Here is an 18988-nt window from a genome sequence, read left to right on the forward strand (position 1 = left end):
AAAATTTTTCCCATTAAACATGCAAATTTTTACAACAGTTCAATTAACCTCATCTAGACTTTCAATCAAAGGCAGCAATGTTTGTTTCTTCCCATTTACCCAAGTAGTATATTGATTCAATCTTCCATCATGTACATCATATCTTCATATTTCCAAGGTCTACCCTACAAAATATGACAACAATCCATGGGCATAATATCACACAAAACTTCATCAAAGTAATGTCCAATTTTGAATTTCACAAGGCATTGCTCACTTACCAATATCTTATGATCATCTTTGATCCATGAAACATGATAAGGTTTGGGATGTTTCAGCCTCTACATCTGCAACTTGGTAACCAGCTCTTCTAATGCCAAAATTGTAGAACTTCCACTGTCAATAATCACCTTGCAACATTTTCCAACCATCTTACATCTAGTCTTGAAAAGACTTCTCCTTAAAATAGGTTCCTCATCACTTCCCTTATTACATAATTTTCTTCTCACCATCAAATTTTCTCTAGCCTTAGGGCCACTTGATGAACCCTCATCATCTTCTTGAATCATAGCATTTATGTTACCTTGCCTACTTTCAGAGGATCTACATTCAAAAGATCTATGTCCCTGTTTACCACATCTAAAACTATTACTATGAAATCCACCTCTAGAATAGGAATTACCTCTTCCTCGATAAGAATTAGTGCCTCCTTAGTAAGAATAACCACTTTTCCATTCGATCTTGCCTTTGTCATCATTCTTCCATTCATATTTGCCTTTATCCTACATAAAACTATCAGATCTGCCACTTTCTCCATAAGATCTACCTCTGCCTCTCTGGAATCTACCACCTCTACCTTTTTGTCCTTGTTCATGCTTCTTTGTCAAGATCTCCTCAGCTTTCAAGGCATATTGATATACTTCTTCTACACTTTCCAACTTCACAAAACTTATTTCATCCTAGATTCTAGATCTCTATCCATTAATGTACCTTGCAATTTTCTCAACATCATCATCCATGTTGGGACTAAAAATTGCATGGTCAATTTTGAGAACCATTGAAAAAATCAAGCCCCATAAATGCCCTTTTGATGAGATTGTACCCGGTTGTCAGTCTCAGGCCTAAGAGTTGTTTAATGCTTCTAACACCTTTAATATAGTGCGTCTATGTGTTCTATGAATTTAAACTAAAATTTTGAACCATTCTACGAAGTCCCATTTTGAGCTAGTATCAATTTTGCACTTTCACCTAAATGTCAAACACTGACAGGAGGCTTTGTTTGTAAATGAATATCTCGCACCCAGAAATGTTTTGTGATTCACCTCTTTGGGAGTATCTAATATCCATACCTAAGAACCTATGTTTTAGATTTTGAGTCATTTCAAGTCCATTTGACTAGGTTTTGAATCCCTCAAAGTTGGTCAGTTATTATTTTCATACTTTTGCAATTAATTCTGAATTTTGGGAAGCCCTGTCTGACCTGTAATAACTTTGACCTAGTTGATCGTAATGCTAAATTTTCTTTTGTGTTGTATTGTAGACGTCAGAGACTTCCTATGTTTCAATTCTTAAGTCTTGACAAATCCGTTTGATATGTTTTTCAACGCGATCCCAAACACAATTTACAACTTTTTACTGGTGTCAGTATTTGCAGATTTGTCAGAACCCTTGTTCATGATGTTATAACTCCTAATCCGTGATTGGTGAGATCAAATTGAATATACCCCTGTGTTGTACTTGGAAAATAATTTAAGTGTGTCAGTTTGCGAATCATAACGAATCTGTCTACACACTTTTCCAGGCCCTTTCCATTTGCAAACAATGATTTTATGCCAGTATTTCAAGTCTGCTAATTCTGAGTAACCTACTTTGACTGATTATCATTCGTACCCTGTGATTTTTCATGAGCCCAAATCAAAGATCCATATTGTCCTTATGGCAGAGATTCAACACCCTAGTTTTCATTTCCCCATGTGCTCATTTGCCCAGTTCTCAAGGCCAATTCCAAACCCAATTTATTGTTTTCTGACATGTTTTCATGCAGGTTATTCGGAGAAGGAAACTTTGACAGTGAATATCATTTGACTGGGAATTCACCATAAGATGAGATCTGACAGGGTAAAAGAGTGCAGAACAGAGAATCAGTATGTTTCATTTCAAAGCCCGATTAGAGGTTTGGGTCAGTTTTTAAGGCCAGTCAATAGACCATCTAGCACCAATTTGATAGTTTGCAAAAAATGGTGAAATAACTTTTAATGATCAATCAATGCTCGATTTTGAGTTTAATTAGTATCAGATTGATCAATAGGTCACTTTGTAATGTCAGTTGCTCAAAAATGAAATTTTTTTAGCCGGACCCACTCTGGGGCCCGACTGACTCTAGTTAGATTGTCAAGATGTTTGGGCATGGAACGTTGTATTCGGGGATTTGCAATGTTTGTAATGGTAAAATTTTAGTTATATTATTTTTAGGTTGAAAGAAAAATGTGGATTATAGTTTGGGTGAGGCTTCTTCATTGATGATTTGTTGATAAGACATTCAAAACATATCATTCAAATGCAACATTGGCAAATATAAACACTCAACATTTAATGAAGGTATTCATGAAGACGCCTGGCCATTTTAAAAGAAATGGTACACTCACCCTTGAAAGACATTGCAAATAAAAAGAAAAAGTCGACAAATTTGAAAGGGCATCTTCAAAGGAATGCAAACATGAAGGAGAGGGCGGCATTAAATGCAAAGGTCAGAGATTCAAGTCAAACAATAAAAGAAGATCATTACTCATAGCTGGTGTAAAAAATAGTCAACAATACCTAACAAAGGAAGAGGCAATTGGTGAGTAGGGGAACCAGCCACGTCTTTAGAGGAAGCTTCATGCTCATTGAAGACTTCTTAACACAAGGTAGAGCATATATAAAAAACAAGACCACACCTTTGAATAAGATTTCAATGTTTTGAAAGAAAATGGAAGGATAGCTAAAACAAAGAGGGAAATTGACTTTAAAAAAGGGAGAGCTCCCAAGCATTAGCATCTACATCCAAGATAGAGTCCACATTTTAAAAAGGAAGAGTTTGTGCTAAACATGAGGAAACCCAGCATTGACTGAGCCGCAGGTACAATAGAAAGACGCCCAACATTGCAAGAAAAATAGTCAATGAATAAGAATCAATGTTTTGAAAACAAATTGCCATTAGCAAAGGAAATTCGTTGACAGAGCAGCATGCATAAAAAAGACCAAGCAGGCAGTAAGGAAAAGCCCGCTGTTTTAAAGAGCACACCACCAGTTAGTTGGAGAGGCTCTCACGCAAGTAGTCAGAAAGTCTCTTCATTGGGAAGCCATTGTTGAAGGAGACCATCAACGCATTAAAGGAAGCCCCCACGGTAGTAGAAAAGCTGGGATTTGTAAAGAAACTCCACGTAAGAAGCAGAGGACGGTTAAAGTTTTTTTTTTATCCCACATCAAGTAGTTGTGGACATTTTTAACTTTTAAATACAAGTCTTTACATATTGTATGTGTCTTCAGAAAGAGGTTTTTGAAAGCCGCTCAAGCATGTAGTGGGGTCCGTTGATGACGTCGGCCAGAGAAAATACAAATTTTGAATGAACACACGCATAACAAATGGACGACGTTAGCAAGTTGCAGGTGACCAGAGAACTCAAAAATCCAGCGCCTCGCTACTTCGCTAGCCAAAAAATCTCAAAAAATTTGGCTAGCGAGGTAGTGAGGTCACCGAAAAACTTCAAAGTCTGGCCAAATTAAAATAGTAATGTGGGCCCCGCTTGTAGATGTTTTCGATGAATCAAAGAGTGCCAAGTGGTAGTCGGCTAGATGGCCCAAGATGATGTGGTGAGCAGATCTTGAGATGCATCGGATCGTGCCATGTGGTAGATCTGAGGGTTCTCGCTATCTTGCCAAGGAGAAGTTGCTCATGAGTTACCATGGCGAGTTAGCAAGAAGGTGACACGTGTCACTGACATAATGACTAGATGGATGAATCTTGTGTTGACATGTGTCACAGGCTGGTCAGTAGGTTTGACCCGGATAGAATTGGTGGAAATTTGGGAAAATTTTAAATTTTTAATCTTCTCCCTCATGTAGGTCTAAATGTGCATATTTTTAGTCTGAAAACTTCATATAGTTTGAACTTTATAAAAGTTTAAATTTTTTGCAAAATATAGTTCAAACCACATAGTAGAGGACTATTTTTCAAATAGACTTCCAAGAGGTTTCCAAGGGGCCAGATAGGCGATGTTATATATTGTCAAAATTGGGAGAACATGAACTTTCCGATTCTGGAATCAATTTTTGCACAGGTATCAATCAGTTTGAGTTACATGAGGTTTTCTATCAAGTACCTGAATTGCAACCATATTCAGAGCAGGAAGTTCAGTTTTGATTTTTGTCAAGATAATGACCTGAATATTAGTAAGGTAGTGGAAATGCAATTAGGGTCGAATTTGTTTAGATTTACTCAGTAAAAACTCATTTTCACTGGCATTTTCATGGGGCAATCAGATATTTTGATGATTCAAAAAGCTTTTATCATTAAGCAGAGATATTTTACAAATTAGTTGCAAATAATGATGAAACAAAATCAGATCAAATGGGATTAAAGAAGAAAGAGGTTACTCAGTTGCATAGGATTGAATTTCAAGTGGACACTTGTCGTCTTCATAACAGATCTGAGAATTCTTTCTCTTCTATATCTTTCTTTCTTGCTTCCATTGAAGGGTTCCAGTTTCTGGGAAGAAAAAGTTCATTGCTATGATACCATTAGGGATTCCAGTTTTTGCACTGTGAGACCATTGGTTCTAGTAATTTGACATGTTTCCATGACTGTGACACCATTTTCTTTAGCAGAATTCTCATGTGAATAGCAAGTGTAAATATAATACAGATAGTTTTGAGATGTTAGGTTGTTTCATGTTTTAAGTTCATGCACCTGAATGTATATTTTCAAAAAAAATGAATACATATGAGCAATAGTTTTACTAGCTTCATTCTATGTCTTGTCTCCTGTCTCAGCAATCTGCAAGTCTTATGTGGTTTTGGAACAAAGATCTGAGACCCATTTGCATCCTATCAGGTTGTATGTTTGATATATTTTTCTGTTGGACCTAAGGGCCAAGTAAATGCTTGATATGTTTAACAAAGTTGCTAGTTACTTGAGAAGGATATTTTGTAAGAATGAGATCTGAATGAACATTGATGTCTGACTCACAAGGTGATTAGATAGATCTGATGTTTGGGTATACAGAATATGTCCTAATGTCATAGATGTATGTTTTGGATTCATGAAATTGCCCAATGGATTAGGCATTGTTCAGTTACAGGATCATTAGGTTTTGCTGCATGGTTGAGGATTTGTTGAACATCAACATCAATAATCAATATCTTTACATTTTATGTTGAAGAGCTAAAATGGTCAAACCCTCACTCAGCTTGTGCATTTCATAGATTTTCATTTAGCTATTGTAGATCTCTGTTATTGCATTAAGTCTTTAGGAGATGTAAGGGGTTTCAATCTGCTTATTAGATTCATGGATATGTTTTGCACTGGTATGGTATCAATTGAATCTCAGGTCTACCCACCTAGGTTTTGCAGAGCTTGAAGAAGAAGAAGGTTCTAGCCTTATAGTTGGCCCAGTGTTTGAAGTGATATGTTGATAATGGGAGTTAGATGCCCCTAGATGCATCAGTTTCTCATTGGGATAATTGAAAACCTTCTAGCATTTTGAAAAACCAACAAAATGGTGACTCTACTTGGGAGATAGGATGGCAATCCATTTTGTTGAAAGAATAGGAGCCTCTAATGTGAAACAGAGTAGATATAGCATATCAACAGCAAGATGTTTTCCTTTTCCTTGTTGAAGTTTCATGTTCCCCAGTTAAGTTGTATTCATTATCAGTAGTATGTTGAAACTAGATGAAAATTGTGCTCTATGACTATCATATGTCTATCTTCAATCAGTCCAGTTTGCAAATACTATTGAGAAAGTTTCAGATTCAAGAATTTGTTTATATAGTGTAAATTCTTTTCAGGATGTCAGTGATCTGCAAGTTTCTCCTACATTGAAGGTCTGGTTCAGATTTGTCAAGTGACAAATTATGTTTTATTTCTCACCAAGTGTGAGTGGTCACTCTCAAATATCTGTACCAATTTGTTCATAGTTGATTTCATTGCAAAATTTTGAAGGACTTTCAGTTGTATGGGTAGATCTGAAGCTTTTGGTAGTTTCTTGAAAAGGAGTTTCAAATTCTTGATAAGTTTTTAAGTGCTGGTTGCAATCTGCTATTATAAATAATTGAAATGTAAAAGTAGATCACAGCAGTGGTTATTTCATTCCTCTTGCAAAGAGGTGGCGACTCTAAAAAGTTTGATCAGTGATGTAAATGATTTTCAGTCTTGCACCTGTGCCAAATTAGCAGATCGAAGTTTAGCATCAGCACTGGAGGTATTTTGATTTTCATGCTTCTTTTCATGGAAGTCAAGTGTTTAAAAAAGTTGCCTCTATTCAGTGATTTTTAGCACTAGGATAAAGAGGTAGAAATTTAATTCTCAAAATGGATTCAGATTGTAGGTCTGATAATACTCTGTCAAGCTATGAAGAGGTACATGAAAATTTGTTTATGTTGTATGGAAAGCTTCATAGTCAAGTCATTTCTTCTATCCGAAGGAATGTGGGAAGTGTAGATGACTTAGATGCAATTCAGATTTACATGCAATTCAAGTTGGAAATCTTAGAGCTTCCCATTTCAGCAAGACCCAGTGAATTATCATGGGTTTTTGTGTTTTTATTAGTCTTCATGTCGGATTCAGTACACTGGACAGCGAGAACAAGATTTGAAAAGATCAAATACTTTGAGAGAGTATTTAGAGAATGTGAAGGCTATTTAGAAAAGAATGGTTACTTTATTGTTGAAATTGAAAATGTTGATAGTCATAGTGAAAGTGATGAGTCCTATGACAATATGTTTGAGAATGAAAAGGTTTATAACAATAGTCTTCAAGTATCTTCCTGCAATGAAGTTGAATGTAGCGACGCATCTAATGTCCAGATGTGGTGTAGGGAAGAGGATATGTATTGTGAAAGTACTACTAGTTTTTCAGATTGTATGACTAATGATGGCATTGTTATAAGTTCTTCAGATTATCTAAGAAATAATTGCAATCAAGATGAAGAAGTTTGTGAAAAAGATCTGCTGAATACAAATGAGGTCTCAGCCTTGTTGCAACATGAGTTTGAAAGGTATATGTCAATGTGTGATTCAACTTCACCTTTATTAGTGCATGCATCTCATAAGGATGATGTAAGGTATGATGTATACCCCTATGTTTGTTCTCCTGCATATCAACATTGTTATTCTTATGAAGACTTTCAGCATAAGCATGAAGATTTGTTTGAAGAAATGAAGACCAGTAGAGATGTGTTTACTACTGTCATGAGTGATGTTAAATCAGATCTATTTTATAGAAATGATAACGAGAGGTTGTTGATATCTTTTGATTCTAATTTAACACTTAATGAAGAAATTCCTATGATTGATGTTACTAATGATGATGAGAGATCAGTTGGTTTTTTATCTTATCCAGATGAAGTATATGACAGTAATCTGTAGTTACTTGAGATGTGATTTGATGATTCATGCAGTAAAGTGAATACCGACAATGGTACACATGAATTTATAGTTAAATCTTCTCTATAGGATGGTGAGTCTTATGCTAGTGAGTTTGACGCATTCACAAGTATCTCTAGCAATTTCTTTGATAAGAATATTGATGCCAGTAGAGTTCCTACTAATGAGGATTTTAATGAAGATTCTTTTCATATGTCTGATGAACCTTTGTTTGAAGTCTATGGTGATAATTTTTTAGTAATTTTTAGATCTGATTCGGTATGTGATGACATGATACATGAAGTTGATTCAAATCCGTTGTATTTTTTGAAGCCGGAGGCACAAGGTGAGTTGCAAGCCTTTAATACATGCAACTTGATGAATGATATAGAATATGAAGTCTTTGTGTTCCTGATCAGTGTGCATGAATCATTGTCAGATTTTGATTCTAAAACTAGTTTGTATAATTATGAGCATGCTGATTTTTTCTCTCATAATGAGCATGAAGTAAAGGGTAATTCTGATATATGTATGCATTATGAGAATGAAAGTGTGAATTCAATTTTGCCAAGTGTTTTGCTTCAAAGTGCTAATCTGATTGGTGGAATTGATGGGAAAGAGAGTTTCAATTTGCCTCAGAAGGATGTAAATGAGAATCAGGTTTTTGACAGAGGTAAGAATTTTTGAAACTTTTGGTGACCTGGGGGCATCGCTTGTACATAGTTAGAGTAGTTTCCTGTTTTCAATAAAGCTATTCGAGAAAGTTTTGTTGTTCAGGTGTGTGGTCTACTTCTCCAGATATCTGAATCCTTGCCATGCCCACAAGGGACATGCATCCCCAGACAGAACCACTATTGGGACTAAAAATTACATGGTCAATTTTGAGAACCATTGAAAAAATCAAGCCCCATAAATGCCCTTTTGATGAGATTGTACCCGGTTGTCAGTCTCAGGCCTAAGAGGTGTTTAATGCTTCTAACACCTTTCATTTAGTGCATATATGTGTTCTATGAAGTTAAAATGACATTTTGAACCATTTTGCGAAGTCCCATTTTGAGCTAGTATCAATTTTGCATTTTCACCTAAGTGTCAAACAGCGACAGGAGGCTTTGTTTGTAAATGAATATCTCACACCCAAAAAAAATTTGTGATTCACCGCTTTGGGAGTATCTAATATCCATACCTGAGAACCTATGTTTCAGATTTTGAGTCATTTCAAGTCTGTTTGACTAAGTTTTGAATCACTCAAAGTTGGTCAGTTATTGTTTTCATACTTTTGCAATTAATTATGAATTTTGGGAAGCCCTGTCTGACCTGTAATAACTTTGACCCAATTGATCGTAATGCTAAATTTTCTTTTGCATTGTATTTTAGATGTCAGATACTTCCTATGTTTCAATTCTTAAGTCTTGACGAATCCGTTTGATATGTTTTTGAACGTGATTCCAAACACAATTTATAACTTTTTACTGGTGTCAGTATTTGCAGATTTTTCAGAACCCTTGCTCGTGATGTTATAACTCCTAATCCGTGATTGGTGAGATCAAATTGAATATACCCCTGTGTTGTACTCCAAAAATACTTTAAGTGTGTCAGTTTGAAAATCATGACGAATCCGTCTACACACTTTTACAGGCCCTTTCCATTTGCAAAAAATGATTTTATGCCAGTATTTCCAGTCTGCTAATTCTGAGTAACCTACTTTGACTGATCGACATTCGCACCCTGTGATTTTTCATGAGCCCAAATCACAGATCCATATTGTCCTCATGATAGAGATTCAACGCCCCAGTTTTCATTTCCCCATGTGCTCATTTGTCTAGTTCTCAAGGCCAATTCCAAACCCCGTTTATTGTTTTCTGACATGTTTTCATGTAGGTTATTCTGAGAAGGCAACTTTGACAGCGAATATCTTTTGATTGGGAATTCGTCATAAGATGAGATCTGATAGGGTAAAAGAGTGTAGAACAGAGAATCAATATGTTTGATTTCAGAGCCCGGTCAGAGGTTTGGGTCAGTTTTTAAGGCCAGTCAACAGACCATCTGGCACCAATTTGATAGTTTGCAAAAAATGGTGAAATAACTTTTAATGATCAATCAATGCTCGATTTTGAGTTTAATTAGTATCAGATTGATCAATAGGTCACTTTGTAATGTCAGTCGCCTGAAAAAAAAAAATTTAGCCGGACCCACTCTGGGGCCCGAATGACTCCAGTTAGATTGTCAAGATGTTTGGGCGTGGAACGTTGTATTCAAGGATTTGCAATGTTTGTAATGGTAAAATTTTAGTTATATTCTTTTTAGGTTGAAAGAAAAATGTGGATTATAGTTTGGATGAGGCTTCTTCATTGATGATTCGTTGATAAGACATTCAAAACATATCATTCAAAGGCAACATTGGCAAATCTAAACACTCAACATTTAATGAAGGTAGTCATGAAGACGCCTGACCATTTTAAAAGAAATGGTACACTCACCCTTGAAAGACATTGCAAATAAAAAGAAAAAGCCGGCAAATTTGAAAGGGCATCTTCAAAGGAATGCAAACATGAAGGAGAGGGCGGCATTAAATGCAAAGGTCAGAGATTCAAGTCAAACAATAAAAGAAGATCATTTCTCACAGCTGGTGTAAAAAATAGTCAACAATACCTAACAAAGGAAGAGGCAATTGGTGAGTAGGGGAACCAGCCACGTCTTCAGAGGAAGCTTCATGCTCATTGAAGACTTCTTAACACAAGGTAGAGCATATATAAAAAACAAGACCACACCTTTGAATAAGATTTCAACACTTTGAAAGCAAATGGAAGGATAGCTAAACAAAGAGGGAAATTGACTTTTAAAAAACTGGGATTTGTAAAGAAACTCCACGCAAGAAGTAGAGGACGGTTAAAGTTTTTTTTTTATCCCACATCGAGTAGTTGTGGACATTTTTAACTTTTAAATACAAGTCTTTACATATTGTATAGTGTCTTCAAAAAGAGGTTTTTGAAAGCCGCTCAAGCATGTAGTGGGGTCTGTTGATGACGTCGATTAGAGAAAATACAAATTTTGAATGAACACACGCATAACAAATGGATGACGTCAGCAAGTTGCAAGCAACCAAATAACTCAATAATTCGGTGCCTCACTACTTCGCTAGCTGAAAAATCTCGAAAAATCTGGCTAGCGAGGTAGCGAGGTCGTCGAAAAACTTCAAAGTCTTGCCAAAGTGAAATAGTAATGTGGGCCCCACTTGTACATGTTTTTGATGAATCAGAGAGCACCAAGTGGTAGTCGGCTGGATGGCCTAGGATGATGTGGCAAGCAGATCTTGAGATGCGTTGGATCGTGCCATGTGGCAGATCTGAGGGTTCTCGCTATCTCGCCAAGGAGAAGTTGCTCACAAGTTAACATGGCGAGTTAGTGAGAAGGTGACACGTGTCACTGACACAATGACTAGATGAACAAATCTCATGTTGACATGTTGCACAGGTTGGTCAGCAGGTTTGACCTGGATAGAATTGGTGGAAATTTGGAAAAAAATTTAAATTTTAATCTTCTCCCTCATGTAGGTCTGAACGTGCATATTTTTAGTCTGAAAACTTCATATAGTTTAAACTTTATAAAAGTTTAAAATTTTTGCAAAATATAGTTCAAACCACATAGTAGAGGACTATTTTTCAAATAGACTTCTAGGAGGTTTCCAAGGGGCCAGATAGGCGATGTTATATATCGCCAGAATCAGGAGAAGACGAACTTTCTGATTCTGGAGTCAGTTTTTGCACAAGTATCAATTAGTTTGAGTTACACAAGGTTTTCTATCAAGTACTTGAATTGCAACCATATTCAGAGCAGGAAGTTCAGTTTTGATTTTTGTCAAGATAATGACCTGAATATCAGTAGCAGGAAGTGGAAATATAGTTAGGGTTGAATTTGTTCATATTTACTCAGTAAAAACTCATTTTCATTGGCATTTTCATGGGGCAATCAGATATTTTGGTGATTCAAAAAGCTTTTATCATTAAGCAGAGATATTTTACAAATTAGTTGCAGATAATGATGAAACAAAATCAGATCAGATGGGATGAAAGAAGAAAGAGGTTACTCAGTTGCATAGGATTGAATTTCAAGTGGACACTTGTCATCTTCATAACAGATCTGAGAATTCTTTCTCTTCTATATCTTTCTTTCTTGCTTCCATTTGAAGGGTTCCAGTTTCTGGGAAGAAAAAGTTCATTGCTGTGATACCATTAGGGATTCTAGTTTTTGTACTGTGAGATCATTGGTTCCAGTATTTTGACATGTTTCTATGACTATGACACCATTTTCTTCAGCAGAACTCTCATGTGAACAGCAAGTGTAAAGATAATACAGATAGTTTTGAGATGTTAGGTTGTTTCATGTTAATTTCATGCACCTGAATGTATATTTTTAAAGAAAATGAATACATATGAGCAATAGTTTTACTAGCTTCATTCTCTGTCTTGTCTCCTGTCTCAGCAATCTACAAGTCTTATGTGGTTTTGGAACAAAGATCTGAGACCCATTTGCATCCCTGTCAGGTTGTATGATTGATATATTTTGTTGTTGGACCTAAGGACCAAGTAAATGCTTGATATGTTTAATAAAGTTGTTGGTTACTTGAGAAGGATATTTTGTAAGAATGAGATCTGAATGAACATTGATGTCTAAATCACAAGGTGATTAGATAGATCTGATGTTTGGGTATACAGAATATGTCCTGATGTCACAGATGTATGTTTTGGATTCATGAAATTGCCCAATGGATTAGGCACTGATCAGTTATAGGATCATTAGGTTTTGCTGCATGGTTGAGGATTTGTTGAAAATCAACATCAATAATCAACGTCTTTACATTTTATGTTGAAGAGCTAAAATGGTCAAACCCTCAATCAGCTTGTGCATTTCATAGATTTCCATTTAGCTATTGTAGATCTCTGTTATTGCATTAAGTCTTTAGGAGATGTAAGGGCTTTCAATCTGCTTGTTAGATTCAGGGATGTGTTTTGCACCGGTATAGTATCAATTGAATCTCAGGTCTACCCGCCTAGGTTTTGCAGAGCCTGAAGAAGAAGAAGGGTCTAGCCTTATAGTTGGCCCGGTGTTTGAAGTGATATGTTGATGATGGGAGTTAGCTACCCTAGATGCATCAGTTTCTCATTGGGATAATTGAAAACCTTCCAGCATTTTCAAACACCAACAATCCACATGTCTAGATCTGATGTCCAATCTATAGAATTCCTTGGCATATTCTTTCATAGTCATGTCCTTTTGTTTCAAATTTTGCATCTTTCTAAACAAGCTAACTTGGTAATTAGCAAGAAGGAATTTTTCTTTACCTTGTTCACCATCTTTGGCCAAGTTCTAGTCTTCTCCTTTCTTCTCCTTTGTCTATTAGTTTGCAAGTGCTCCCACCATAGTGATGCATGACCTTTCAACTTAGTGACTACAATCTTCACCTTTCTATTATTAGGAGTGTTTTCATACTCAAAGAACTTCTCCATATTCGAGATCCAATCCAACACAACATTGGTATCTAGTTTTCCATCATAAGGAACATCTTCGATAGTAGGCTTTGAATTTTCCCTAGACAAATAAATGAATATATGACTAAATTTTTTAGACATGCGGCTAAAAATTATCAACCTCTGCTAATTTTTGGAAGGTCACAAGTATAAGTGACTAAATAAATGACTTATTTGATCAACAAGTAAAATCACAAGGTTAGACAAATACAAATGATTAAATAATTAGTCACCCAAACAAAAATGACTAGATGAATGAGTGTTACTCCTTTATTAAAATATTTTAAAATATCATAGAATAAATTATTCCTACTCCTTTATGAATGTGATGTATATGTTGACTATTTTATGATATAGAGTATTGCATGATTATAGATGTATGTGATCTAATGAATTTTAAAATCAAATATATTAGGATTTATGAGTTATGTATGATTCATATATGTATGTATTTCATGGATGATATTATGAAATTGTAACAAGATTTAAATGTTTATGTAAATGTATGGAATATAAAAATTATTATAAAATGTAAAAATGCTATGCATAAGAAATGTATTAATAAGATAAGAAAATGGATAGGTTAAATATATGATGCAATAAATGTTATTATATGAAAATATGAGTAAGACTAATTTATTATACAAGGAAAGTGGATAATGTAAATGAATTAATATGTATAATGAAAATGTGCAATGAAGATGAAATAAAACTAATATGAAGTGAAAAAGAAATGCAATGAGCCTAATTAATGTGGTAATAAAATGAATATTATCCAAATGTAATTATTTTATATTTTAGATAGAATTGTCTAAGTGTTATCATGAATGTTGATGATAATACATTGGAGGAGTATCCCAAGCATTGGAGATTATTGATATGTTGCATTCAAGATTTTGTTTGTCATTGATGTCAACATAGCATTATTTTTGTAAGCACTGGCGGTGTAGTAGAAAGAGATCTTGATGGTATGAACAATGGTTTAATTGTCTAGTCATGCATAGTTATAAACATGTATGACATAGTGTCGTGATGATGAGGTTAAGTGCCCAAAGTCTAAGTCTAAGTCATCTAGAAGTTGTATCTAATTTAGAGAGATTAGTTCAAAGATAGAGTATTGGGAAAGTAGTTCCTTATTTTTTTGTCTATCTTACATCTAGGATGTAATGAAGAGATGTATGGTCAGCCAGTGATACAAGACAATCAGATGATGATGTCAGTGAGTGCACAAGCCTTAGTATCACACATGTGATGTTTTGTATAGACTATGAGTTGATAGTGCTACTATAATTGTAATTTAATTAATTATCTTATTTTAATTAATTAGGAAACCTTCAAGGATGACTCAAGGAATTATTATGGAGATAAGGTATAAAGGAATGATATTTTCTGTAGTGCCTCTCATGTTTGCAATCTATACCTTATTATGTTTTGATCTAAGAGATACTTATACTCTTGCTATATTACATTTAAGATGACTTGAGGGTCAGATGTTATACGACTATGTTGTAAAACTGATCATATTTGCATGTTGATGCCATTTTGAGATGGCAATATGTTTTATGATGATATTTGGTTATCCACTTTTTGGACATATCTCTAGTTATGCTATGTGATAGATTTAATTCCATGGTTATTTTCTTCATTCTTTCTTCGTTATGCTTTATGCAAATGTGAGTTTTGTAAATTTATTATTTTAGTAAAATTGAATAAAATGGTTAAATTTGGTGATTTAATGCATTTATTACTTTGGCTATTTTATTATATGCAATTGCACTTGATCATGTGTTTTAGGGTGCAAGATTTATATCCCTAGTAGTGGCACATGGAGTTACTGATTCATCTATACATATTTACCAACATCATCCGTATATGGTCAATGTATCTTTTTAAATATTTAAACTAAACCTTTTTGTGATAATTAAATCCAAACTCCTTTGTATTATGTGATTAGACCTGTGAACATGTTTGTACATTTAAGGGTTCCCATTGTCATGAAGGTTGTTTAGGAAATTCTATGATTTTGGGTTTCTGAGCTTTATTTAATTGATTTTAATTTTTGGGAGCTTTGTCATAGATGAATTCCAATTAATTGGAATAACTTATTTTCATTTGGGTCGATTTGGAGTCTAACTAGTTTAACTAGTTATTTACCCTAATCAATTATTCACTCGAAAAGTGAATGAGTATTGAAAGAGGAATTTAATTCCTCACTTCTCACTTTTTCAAATTACAAAATTGAGAGGTTTTTTGAGAATCCTCTTCTAGAGTATCATGTTTATGTTTGTTGTGAGAGTTGTCAGTGTAGGATCTTCACAAGGTCAGTCTTGTTGGATCTAGCTTATGGAGACCTTGTTGTGCCATGATTTATAATAGCTGTTGTGGGTTATTATTATTATTTTTTGTTTCATGTTTCATCCCTTTTTCTATCAAGTAGAGCTCTCTCATTTTCATTTTTTAGCTTAGTTTCTATATTTTTTTTTTGGTAGTTGTTTTTTAGGAGGCTAAGAACTAGTGTTCTCCTCTATTCTTGTTTGTTTATTCTACTCAATTGGTTGGGTATGAATTTTAAATCCCTATTTTCAGGATGAGCATTTAGGATTTTGCACTATTATGCTAGATGTTTTTGCATACAGTGTCCAAACCCAAAATTCATTGGATTTTTGTGGCTTTTATGCCCAACAACCAAATGGGTTTTAGTTTCAAAGTTTTCAAGTTTTGGGGTTTTTACCTCATTTTGTATACTACCCAATTTTCTTAGTTTTTCTTTGCATGATTTTGATTGTGGACCTGAATCATCCATTGGGATGCTAGTTAGATCATTGTTGCACTTTTATGTTGCATTGGGATATGTGTCACATCAGTCCACCTGAGTTGTTATTCAGTTGAGTATTTTATTTCTTGTATTCTCATCTAGCCCTTGTATTTTGATATTTGTGATAGTGGTGTGCTCACTCACAAGCACATGCATATGCATTTATCAAGTGACTTATGAGGCCCAAACTCTTGAAGGTAATGTGGTTGAGTTATATCTTTGGGGTTGGTTTGGGAATATGCGTACCTATAGGTGCTCATCATTGGATGAGTATGGGTAGCGCAGGTAGCTTCATGAAAGGGCTTCAATTGTATCCGCGGTGACCATGCCTAGGTTGACAAATAGAAGGCTTAACTAAGTGATAGCTAAATAAAAATATTGGGTAGTAATAAATAATAAAAATGTGTGAGCACCCGATTAAGTTTGAGGACACAATGTGTGATCCTTCTATTGGGAAGTTGATTCTGCATCACACTAGTTTGGGCTACTTGATGCCAAGTTATTTCCCCTTTAGGTGAGTCCCTACATAGTAACCCACTAAGCATCTAACTAGGATTTGTTGTACCTACATTGTCTCATGATCTTGGTTTTAGTCATCTTACTATCTAGTGTGAGTGTTAGCCATGGATGTTTGTTTTATGTGTCGTTATAGTTAGATCATTATCTCCATTACTGTAAAGAGAGTAGACCTATAGGTTTCACATGGTGGGGAGGCATAGATACCTTCACCACTATTGGGGACTAGTGTATAGAGATGGTCTATTATTCTAGCGTGACCATTGTTTGATGTTTTTACTTGATACATCAATTTTTAGACTATGCTTTCTTGTGATTTATGCTTTCATTGGAATGCTTGGATATCATATTTAGATGATGTTATTTATTTGATGCATTCCCTTATTATGGTATTTAGCATATGATTTAGATGATGTGATTTGATTGGTTGGAATATCTATTGGTTTACTTGTTAGCATGTTATATTTCCTATTCTTATGATGTCATTATGTTCTATTAGTGACATCCTCATAAGACAACTCTGACTATCTATTGGTAGTTTGGGATGTTATGCGTGGGGGATGGATAGTGCCTTCAAGTCCTCATGATGCTATTATGGTTAGGAGGAAGCACACAAGTTTTGTTATTTTTTTCATTGTGATGTCACTTTTGTATATTGTGATGCTACTTTCTGCATTACTTTATGTTACTTCTTTATGATAGATGGTTAGATGTGTTTCTTGCGTTTCAAGTGTCCAAGCCTCAACTTGTGGATCTAGTAGTCCCTAGTGTGGATTTTCTTACTCTCTTTTATCCATTTGAATGTTCAATGTAACATTATTACTATTCTTGGATGACCATATTTCAGCATGGGGCAATACCTAAAGATTATTGCACACCCATAGAGAAACTATCATGAAATACTAGAAAGTATTGCACACCTTTAGAGTAAATGTCATGCAATAATGGAAAGTATCACACACCCTTTGGTGAAGTAACATGCAATACTTTACAAGTAGTGCATGGCCTTACAAGTAGTATCATTCGATCCTTGAAAGGATCACATGGCTTCTTGAGAATTATCATATGATACTAGAAAGTAGTGTATAGTGCTACATTAAAATGTCACCTGAGTTTTGACTAGAACCTATTCAAGTAGACAATGAACACTTTTTTATTTGTCCAAAAAATTATGAGATGTGTTTTAGCTACCCTCTATGGTGTTCTCAAATACCTTGGAATTAGATTTTGAATTTGAGACATTTTGGATTCAAAATCATTTTGTGTCTTGCATAGTTGTCATTTTTGGATAGTAGTGGCATTTGGAAACCTATTGGTGTTCAGATGTTGTTTACTCTTCCATTGTGATCTTATTGATCCTCATATGTTATATGTCATATACATACATGCTTATTTTAAAAAAAATTATCGTGGCTTATATTTATCCTTTCCAAAGGATCTCCAAGCAAGACATTACATTTGGTATTAGAGCCCATGTTGCAACATTGGTATCTTCATGTTATGCTTCCACTATGGTTTTGTGGTCAATATTTGTATTGTTACCTTATGTTTGGTATTGTGATATCTTGTTGGTTCATGCTTGTGACTCTTATGCTTTTGATGTGTGATTCTGACCTTATCTTGTTGCTTCCATAATGAATCCTCCTATAATTAGACCTAGTTGTCAAAGTAGTGACTGATAGAATAACCAAGAGGAAGAATGACAGGTTGATGGGGAAGAGAAATTTAATAACAATCATGGTGTCATTGAGGTATTGATGCCTATTCTACAAGAGATTCTTTCTCAATTGGGACCTCATGTAGAGGAATTCCAAAAGGATAGTGGTCAAGAAGAGGGATATCATCATGGAGATTCCCACATGTATGAGTATAGAGAGGGGGAGCATGAACATGAACATTCTCGTACACCACTAGGTGGATAAAGGCACCATCTGGGTGGTAGCAACTATAATGATGAGGATTCCATCTATTTGGACATTATGAAAACCCTTCAGTAGTCCAAACCACCATTCTATGATGGCAAGGGAGGTGGCCTCAAGGTAGAGACTTGGTTATTGGACATGGAGCATTGCTTCACCATGTACCCATATGCAACCAATTTGAAGGCTCGTTGTGTAATTATGTAGCTCAAAGACCACACATCCATTTAGTGGAATATAGAGGGGTAGAAGCTTAAGATCAACATCACATATCTCACCTAGTAGATCTTTGAGGAGAAATTATGAGAGAGATTCCTATTTCCTCAGTTTAGGGAGACATGTGATGTTGAGTTCCATGAAATGAGACAAGGGAACATGTCAATGGACTAGTATGAGATCAAGTTCTTTGAGCTTAGGCAGTACTCATACTACAATCATAATGAGATACTCCTCCCTTAGCATTTTATCCAAGGCCTAAAGGATGCCCTTATTGGAGAGGTTCATGTGCATCAACCTAGGACTCTTATTCTTGTTCCAAATAGTAATTTGGCTAGAGGGTTTAGTGGTAAATTTGGTTCTTAGAACCATAGTGCACAACATTCAGGACAAGA

Source organism: Cupressus sempervirens, chromosome 8 (genome assembly GCF_028749045.1).
Source record: "Cupressus sempervirens isolate cs-2001-9-10 chromosome 8, ASM2874904v1, whole genome shotgun sequence".
In the NCBI taxonomy this organism is placed as follows: domain Eukaryota; kingdom Viridiplantae; phylum Streptophyta; class Pinopsida; order Cupressales; family Cupressaceae; genus Cupressus; species Cupressus sempervirens.